The 7,717-nt window shown below is 38.8% G+C and overlaps 1 long non-coding RNA gene across 1 annotated transcript; it reads left to right on the top strand.

Moving 5' to 3' along the window:
- The first annotated feature begins 2,350 nt into the window (after window positions 1–2,350).
- Window positions 2,351–5,883, top strand: LOC146544401 (uncharacterized). Its single transcript, XR_014882771.1, has 3 exons — window positions 2,351–2,714; window positions 3,914–4,036; window positions 5,750–5,883. It is a non-coding gene; the product is annotated as an uncharacterized LOC146544401 (long non-coding RNA).
- The last annotated feature ends 1,834 nt before the right edge of the window (window positions 5,884–7,717 follow it).

Below are 7,717 nucleotides of genomic sequence, written 5' to 3'. Positions count from 1 at the left end.
GCTTGGTAGTCAGAATTTGAGGAATACAGTAAAATATTTCTTGTCATCCCTATTAGCCATTGAAGTTATAGTGCATCTTTACGTGGCTGTTTTCTGATACGTGCATTACTTTCCCATAAGATCTATAGATGTGAGTGGTATTTTCAAGTGGAAGCACAGTAAGAGAACAGGAGATTTTCTTGATTATTCCAAGGTTTGGTTTGAAAGGTATGTTTCTTCATGAAGCTAATATTCAAGTGAAAGATCAGTGAAAGATCTGCGCTAGGGACTGTATTTCATGAAACTTAATTGAACCATTCCTTCTTAGATGTAAATCTTCATTTAGCAGTGTCACCTATTGTGGGAAATTGTGTCTGGGTAGGGTTACTACTAATTTGTTCTTTTTCCCTGATCATGTCTTCCTTTTTTGAATTCTGGAGCTCTGTTCAAGCAGATTTATGGGAGAATTGGTGCACTTCGCAATTAATATTATTTTTTTCCCAATTCCTGTCAAGGGAAAGAGCTGAGCCATAGCTTCTGCAGAGGTAAGCAGGAAGCTGTAAGGCTTGTCAGGCTGAGATGCCCAATGCAAGGATGAGAGGTCAGCAGAAGGCTGCTGTTGTGTGTGCAGGGCAGCAGCACAGTGCCTGCAAGTCTCACTTGAGAGGTGTGGAGGGGAAGGGAGAAAAACATAAGAGCTCTGTGTTGAGAGTTAACTATGCATTGTAACTTGATGGACAGTGAGTTTCCATTTTCCTACCATTGTTTTTTGTTATGATTTTCATGTACTCATCTTTAGAAGCTGTAATTCTGGGCAGTGTTTCCAGGCTGTGCTGGGCACATTCCATTTGCCACTGTCCATTTCCATCCATCAGAGCTAGCTATGGATCTGATGCGAGATGGTGGAGAGAGGTGGTCAATTGTGGCAGTTGTTGCAGGTGGCAGTGAGACCATAAGGGACAGAGAAACCTGACAGTGGTCATCAGACTTTCACATTTTTGCTCTTAGCAGAAAGGAGAAAAAAAGTTGGAACAATGTGATCTAGAGAAGAAAATCACAGATAACGTGAAGGCGGAGGGAAGAAGAAGGCTAGGAGACACCTCTGTACTCAGAAGGAGAACCACAGGGACACAACAGGAAGGACTGATTTATCTGGATCCCATTTAAAGGGTGATTTGATGTGATAGCATGAGAATTTGTTGTATAATGTGTAGTCTACTCAGGTCCATGTTTTCAGATCCAAGCAGCAGTCTGTCATCTTAATGCAGTTTTCTGTAAGGTTGGATCTTGAAAGGCAACTCAAAAAGTGAGTCCCTTTTTTTTTCCTCATGAAGGTTTCCACCTTCTCTTTCATGAATGCCCACCTGATCAGTAGCTGGCTTGCGTTTGTGTAAGCACTTACCTCTGTCAAAGCAGGATCCCTGGCAGTACTCAAATCCTTTCTTTCCTGAGTTGCCTTTGCTAAAGTTATTGAAATCCTGACAGCTGTAAGCCTGACCTAAAGCCCCTCACAGATGGTGTGCGTCAGTGGGGTTGGGATCAGTATCCTTGAAATACTGGTGCAAAAATTGTGAGATTGGCTTAGCTGCCAACTGGAACTCTGATTTAAAGCAAAGTTGTGTGTCCAGGTTTAATTATCCCAAACGCAATCCGTTATAAATCAGATAGATACAACTTAAAGAAGATGATATAAGAAGTTATAACTCAAATGAAATCTGAGGTTAAACCACACTATAAGTGGATCCAGAGAGCCTTAATTCTGCTCTGTGGTGACAACAGAAATAGCCGCAATGTCACACGGCAAGCACTCTCCTATAAACAACTTGCAAGCAAATGTGTGTAGTCACCCTGCTGTCTCTGTACACCCTGCGCTTGGGTGTCCATGAGAAAGAAAGGTTCTAGGACCATTTCACTCACCCTAGCAACATCTGCAAGCATTAGAACAGTCTAAGCACGAACATACACAATACTGAACATGTATAAGAAAAACAAACAAAAAATAAAACAGAGAAAACCTACGAAAAAGAACAACCCCTTCCAAATGCATTAAATAATAAATAGTTTGTATATGCTGTCATCTGTCCATGTTCCAGCCTGAAATTCATTTCCTCTTTATGTCTTCCCAAGATTTACTTTGCAGATAGATACTTGTATGTTCTGGCAAACAGTTTAAGAACCCATTTTCCCCACTGGAGATTATACTTTTTGAAAGCGTTTATTAGACCAGTCAGGTTTCTGAAATGCTGAGCAATTTATTTTGACTTATTTATTAGAGAAATTGATAGCATAAGTGAAGCATTTTATTGTAAGCAGTTTCTTTATCACTGAAAAATGAATGAGGTACGACATGTTGCTTTTGAATTCCACATCCAAGTGTTAACCAGAACTGAAAACTAGCCATTATGGTGCTTTTTGATATTACTGGAAAGCAGAGGGAATGGATATATATATTTTTTTTAAATCTTTTTTTTTTTCCTGTAGAATTCTGCACAGAAGCTTTCTGAAAGCCATGAGTACTTAAACAACATTTTGAGGCACTGCTGTGGTATTTGAAAATATGCATTGGTCTTGGAAAGAAGTGCAGATTAAGTCAATGGCATCAAGTTAGTCAAGAACGAAGCACAACGTCCATGCAAAGTTCAGCATCCTCGGCCTTTGCATTTCCAGTGGCTCAAGTGAAGTAAATCAAGGAGATGAGGAAAAGAAGAGTATAGCAGAAGGAGAGCAGAGCAATGGTACGTTGCTTGTACTTTCTTTGGAAAATGATTTGCATCAGCTATGAAGTAGTTTGGTTAGTTGAGAAATGGAGCAGACTTTGGAGAGGTGTATGCAGCAGTGAATTGTTCTCTGGAATGCTTCCTGGAAAGTCTGGAAATAGCAGACAGAGGGGAATCTTGAGGATTATGGAGTAATGTTCAGTGCCATCACAGGCTCTGTCACTTAATTCCTTCTAATCCTATAATTAGTTTTCTTTTGTACTTAGAGGTTTCATTTGCTCACTAATTTGCTTAATTCATTGTTTGTCTCCCTGCCGCTAATTCATTTATTACCATCTTATTGATATCATAGATACATTTTACTTTTTTGGGCAATTGGACTACTGGGGTTTATCCTCAAAGACCTCCAGTTAGTTTGTGTTCAGTATTTTTATCTCTGCCATAGCAGTCATAAGTAGGAAGGATGTGGTGAGGAGTTGTAGTGTCAGATGGAAGAATTGTACTATCAAATAGGAGTTTTTTTGTGCTCTGTGAGTTATTAATTTAATATTTGATAAAGTTATTTTGTTTTTTTTTATATACTTACCAGATGATGTTCTGCATTGTTCTAGAAAAAAAAAAAATTGATTCAGTGGTATTTACTCCTGGTATTTAGAGATTCTATGTTATGGTTATCAGTTACTGTATCATCTCTATCAAAAAGTTGCAGGTACTTTCTAAAGACTTTAATTCTGTTGGCAGTGATTTTAAGGGTACCTAACCACACAGGTATAATGCAAAAATAGTATCTGAAAGGTTTTTCTGTTTTTCTACTTAGAAGAAATAATTGCCCCAGATAATAAGTGCTGCAGTCACAGCTACTGCAGAGCTGTGGAGGAGAAGCAGCAGCTTATGAAGCAAGGCAATCAGTGACCATGGTTTGTCCTTTTGTCATGGGTCAGGGATGCTGCCAAGGCTGGAATCACAGTTCCTGTTTTCCCTCAGTTCTGATTACCGAGCTACTGTTGAGCAACGTTTGTGACAACGTTTCCACTTAACACCATTTCCACTTTTGGTTACTATTTGGCGAGAAAAGATCATTTCTATTTTTTGCTATTTGAAACTTCAAATTATTTCCGGGCTGTTTTTCTACCCACTGCACTGATTTTAATATTGTAGTGAATTCAGAGTACGAACAGAAAAATATGTCTGCCAAAAGCTTGTTTATCCATTTTCAGTTTTCTGATCATCGGTCAGCGGTCAAAGAGGCGCTAATTATTTGATGATGGCTGATGGACCACTGATGGAATTATATTCAGAGGATGCAGAACATGGTAGGAAAGTGTTCATCAGTAAGTTAGGTAAGGAAAAAAGTAAGCAGTGTGAGGCTCTTTCAGGGTTCAGAAGGGTCAACCGTAATCTGAACTGGCTGAGCCAAGGTCAGATGTCTCTGCTTAGTGATGTCCTAATTAGTAATGCTACTGATGAACTATGAGAGCAATACTGGCAGTCTGATGTTAATCATATGAACCTAACTCACTTAATTGGATTGTGTTTTGCCACTTTGCAAATCCTAATTATACAAAGAGACTATTTAGCAGCAAACATGCTTTAACTCTACAGAAGATTTTTTTTCCCTTGTCATACTGTTCTTCATTAGAAGAACACTTCTTTATTTTCAAGAAGGATTCTTTTACTTGAATTACAGAGTAGATATGGGGTTTTTATTTTTTATTTTTTTTTAATCTTAAATCAATATTTACTGGTAAAATCCTGCCAGTTGGGAGTTTCTACAGTTTCTAAAGAGGTGGTATAAACGGGAGTACATTGTCACAAAATAATGGTCTCCTGCTGATTCACAAAAACCAAAGCAGAGCAAAATTATTGACTGCAAAGTGGGGAGACATTGATTGTTTGACAGTGTTTCCTTACAATAAGGTTGTGAGTTACTCATCCTTTCTGTTAGTCCAAATGAATAATATAGATTTATTTGTTTTGCTATGTGGGTGTCGGTACAGCAGTGAATACTGTTTTACTGTCTAATTGTATTCTGTTTGAGCTATAAAACAAATTGACTGATTCGGCTGTCTAGAGGTAGAGAACCTCAATTCTCCATCCCTACTGTGTTGTTCAGCAAATCAGGCTACCTCCTGTACAAAGTTGTATTAAGAACTATATTATCATCTCATCTCTCTGGGGTGGTACATCCGTGGCATTCAAGGACCAGAGACAGTTTGACTCTGTCTCTTCTAGTTTCTGGGAATGACTCTTTCTTGTTTTTAGCTATCTTTTCATCTGTGTATCCTGGTCATCCTGACTAGCATCTCTTATATAGCAGGCAGCACAGGGACAGACAATAAACTTTCTCTTCCTGATGCTGAGTAAAACAAATTGGAGGGTTTTCCCAGTGCCTGCTGTATAGAAAAGATTGACTCCTGACAGCCAACATGAAACCTAATCTTCAAACTTCAAATGTCCCACCCGATTATTGCTGCCTACACGGTGTCTGAGTTCCAGCAGTCTTCTTTATCTATTTCTTTTTAATTTTTTATTTGCTCCTGCTGAGATTGTTTACTCCGAAGTATTTGTCTTTAGGGTGGATTGATCAAAAGTACAAGTGTTGGCCTAAGCTGGCTCCCACTGAAAGCAGTGGTGAAGCTCCCATAATGGGAGCGGTTGAACTGAAACTGTGTGGTAAATTATGCTGGTGCAGTTTCTCTCACAAACACAGCCTCTTTCCTTTATGAGATGTGAATACACCATACAGTGCTGCAGTGAGCGGAGTTCACCTGAAGCACTATAGCCATGTATGCCTAGTACTCAAGTGGAACTAATTATTTCAGCTCATCAGCACTGTTTCTCTGTGCCCACATGATTTTAGGGAACCCCCTGTGTAGCTGCTGATGTGTCACTTTGTGCACTAACTTACTTGGCACTTCCTTGGGAGTCTTAAAAGCAGTACAGAGTGAACACGCCCCCAGAAAGCTCTGTTTCATCACTTCAGTACCTGTTTGTTTCTAGATGGCAACTGTATGCTTATTTCCACAAAAGACAGATGTATTTTTCTTTTCCAGAATTACAAATGAAGATGAACAGCTACCACAGGCAGCAGCACTGATAACCTCCTTCTGTTCTCAGTAGTATCCAGATCTGTTTTTTTTTATGCACAAATCCCAGAATTCCTCTTTTGGAGAATCAAAGACGACTTTAGGCAATTGGTGAGTAATTGCAAGTCAGCAGGTAGAGAACCACAAGAGGACTTGTGTTTTCTTCCTGTCTGCTTAATGCACTTCTTTTTTCCAAAAGAAAAACTATTCTGTTTTTTTTTTTTGAGAATATTTCCAGAAACAAATATTGAAATATTTCTGAGTTAAAAAAAAAAAAAAACCCACAACCTAATAAAATAAAACAAAAACAAACAAGCTAAACACTAAGAATTCTACCAGCTTAATTCTTGAGTTTTTTGGAAGAAAAATAATGCTGCTTTTCCATGTGGGATCTTTAAATCTGTAAAGTAGTCCTACACACACCTGTCAGATATTACTTAGGTCCCTCTTTACTCTGATTTTGGCTCACAAAGCTGCTTCTGATGGAGTTGTTAATGCTCATGGAGATCTGCAGCTTTCATAGGCAGAAATCTAAACACACACCTTGCTGTGTCCTGCAAATAGGTTAGGCTGACACAAAACTGCAAGTAATCTGGGGGAGGAAAAATAAATAAATGGTGCTTCCATGGTGCACTCAGAAACCTTTTGTGTCCTTCCTGGCTAGGCAGGTTGCAGACCTGGTCAGTGAGTGCAACTGCTCATCTCTAGTACAAGCACCTTGATTTTTTTGTCACGGGAACCTGAACAAAGTGATGGGGTAGGGTAGAAGAAAAGTGTCTGTCTGACACAGTAAAGCAGCTACAAAACAACCACTTAGATGTTGCCTTGCTACCTTCTACCCCATTATTTATCTCCTCTCTTCTCAGACAGTTGGGGCACCTGTATCTATCTAATTGCATTTTCTTCTGCTTGGGCATCTACCTTTAATTTTTCATCACGTTACAGATATAATTCAGTCTATGATATTTCAAAAGAACTTCTCACTATAGCATTTCAAATGCTTTACAAAAGAAAGGGCCATGAGAGAAAATGAAACACGGTCAGGGACTTTGTGCTTTCTTTTTTCTTTTTTATTCCTATTATGGTTAGCTTGTTATTTCCAGGGAAGGTCTTCTCAAAAACAGTATGTGGATTTCACTCTCTGAGAATGAATTACAATAGAGCCAAGTGTGATATCTCTTGGCAGATTGCTCCATGCCTTCCTACTTTTCTAAATGATCTGTTGTCAGATGATGAACATCTGATCACCTCCAGCTGTGGGATCTCAGAGGTGTATGACAGTGTGTCTGAAACACAGTGGATTAGCTGCTTTTGAGGTATTGGTGAGCAAAAATGCCAGAGAATCTATACCATATCACCTCTAAAAGAGAGAATTTTAAAAAGTTCTAAATTTCAAACTGTATATGTAACAGTTTTATTGTAAATTTGCTTAGAAAGCTGCTTTAGATCTTGAGAACTGGTCAGTTGAGGTGAGCTTCCAGTCTACATGGATCAGATGAGACGAGACACAGTTTCCGTCCTCAAGTTTAGCTCTTGTCTTGCTGCAGGTATGAATCTCACTATCCTGGTGGGCTGCGCCCTGAGCTCTGGGTCAGTTATCAGGGCAATGATCTCCTGAACGTAAATACTGTGTCTCAATATGTTTAGCAGAAGGCAGCAAAGGAGTTAAATGCAGCATACTATATATATATTTCTACGTTAATCTACAACACTGTGGGGAAATAAGTTATGAATCAAAAATAAAATCAATCACCTTGAGAAACTATCTCCTAACCTAAAAGTAAACTCTACCAAATAAAACGATAAGTACTTCTGTGTTTTCCAGTACTGCAAGATTATTAGATTTTTTTTAAAAAAATCGGTGTTGAAAACTACTGGCATGATCGTAAGCTCTTCTTTTATTAGGTAAACAATCCTTTTTCTCTCTCTCTGAAG

Source organism: Meleagris gallopavo, chromosome 4 (assembly GCF_905368555.1).
Source record: "Meleagris gallopavo chromosome 4, MGAL_WU_HG_1.1, whole genome shotgun sequence".
NCBI classification, from domain to species: Eukaryota; Metazoa; Chordata; class Aves; order Galliformes; family Phasianidae; genus Meleagris; species Meleagris gallopavo.
Note: the sequence above shows the minus strand (reverse complement) of the source record. Positions and strands in the feature narration are given on the sequence as shown.